Consider the following 1912-nt stretch of genomic DNA (forward strand, 5'->3'; position numbering starts at 1 on the left):
GAGCATAAGGATTTTTTTATTTTAAAATTATTTGTATCCCTTCAATCTGCTTTGTAATCATCAAAATCAATCTAGGAGCAACAATCTCCCCCTTTTTGATGATGACAAAATATTTGAACAAAAATATTTATGTTAATGCATTAATTTCAAAAGAATCTATTATAGGTGTATATGCTTGAAAAGAGTATGATTTTTTTGGCATGTAATATAAATACAAAAATAGTTTGTCCATTTTCTTAAAGATTTGAAAAGGGTATTAGATCATTTTGAGTTTAAGATATATCAGAGCAAGAGAAGATAAATAACTTTTGCAATGTATCAGAGCAAGAAAAATAATTTTTACAATGATATCAGAAAAGATTTTACAATGTATCAGAGCAAGAAAATTTTATAATATATCAGAGAAAATTTCACACTGTATTAGAGAAAATGTCAGAGAAAATTTCATACTGTATCAGAGCAAATGTTATAATATATCAGAGAAACTTTCACACTGTATCAGATCAAATTTTATCATGTATCAGAGCAAGTTAAAAGAAATTTTAGGGTGTATCAGAGTAAATCAAATTTCTTAAGTTGTATCAAGGTAAATAAAATTTCAAAAGATGTATCAGAGCAAGTTTGAATTTTGAAATATATCAGAGCATATAAAAAAAATACTTATTTGCATTGTACTTATGATTTTGCTTTTGATGGATGGCTTTTTGTTTAAGTTCTGTCTGATACCAAATTTCGATACCAAATTTCTCAAAGTTTTGTTTAATTTCTCCAATATTTATTTCCCAATATATTTTTTTAATCTTCTAATTTTTGTTTAATTTCTCAAGTTTGGTTTAATCTTTCAATTCTTGTTTTTGTTTAATTTCTCCAGTTTGGTTTAATCTTTCAATCTTTGTTTTTCTTTAATTTCTCCCCCTTTTTCTCATAATTTAGGGTTTTGCTTTTTTTTTTTTTTAATTTCAATTTTTTGTTTTTGTTTAATTTCTCTCCCTTTTTGACATCATCAAACATAGTTAACTCTTCCTTTTTCTGAAACATTCTTTAATTTCTTCCCCTTTAGAGTTTTTCACAGATGTTTGCTCCCCCTTAATATAGCAATTATCAACAGCAGACTACAACAAGGAGAAGACAATATTTTCACAAGAAGAAAATATATAACCAAAATATGATCGATATCATTACAAAGAGGTAGAAATATAGGTAAAAGATGATTCCATTAATATCATAATTATTTCAATACATAAAATTCAACCAGCTAAATGTCAATACATGGCCCCAAGGTACAGATCCTAGAACAAGACACTAACACCTAGGATCTAGTAAAGATCAAGATAAGTCAATTATCGGAGTCATCAGATATAGGGTGAGGAGATGATGGATCAGAAGTGCGTCCTCTACCCCGTCTGCCTCTGCCACGAGCAAGAGAGCGAGATGAACGGGGTGGCTGAGAACGCTGAGATGCTAGGGCTGATACCATGAGTCTGATAGAATCAAGTACGTTCAGTGCTCTGGAAACAGATTGAAGTAGAGCAGTGAACTGGGTGGTAGCATGCTCACTCGATCCTCGGATCTCTTTCCTCAGTAATTCATATCCACCTTCTAGAGCTCCTCTGAGCCTGCCAGCCTCTGCAGTGAGGTCTGTGACCTCAATAGTAGACTCCTGTGGCTGGGGATGGGCCAATGCAAGGACTTGCCCCTGCAAGTCAAGAACTCTGCCAGTAAGTCTCCAGACTGTGTCCTCAAGCTGCTGTATCCTGATGGACTGATCTGATATCATCTGAAACAAGGTGGAGATGTGGGGAGTGATGGTCTGATCAGAAGAGGTAGCTCCAGGTGCAAAAGAAGTACTACCCCACTGGCTAGACAGCAAAGAAGCCACACGCTGAGATATATGCTCGATCTGATCGTCAGC

Source organism: Elaeis guineensis, chromosome 1 (assembly GCF_000442705.2).
Source record: "Elaeis guineensis isolate ETL-2024a chromosome 1, EG11, whole genome shotgun sequence".
NCBI lineage: Eukaryota > Viridiplantae > Streptophyta > Magnoliopsida > Arecales > Arecaceae > Elaeis > Elaeis guineensis.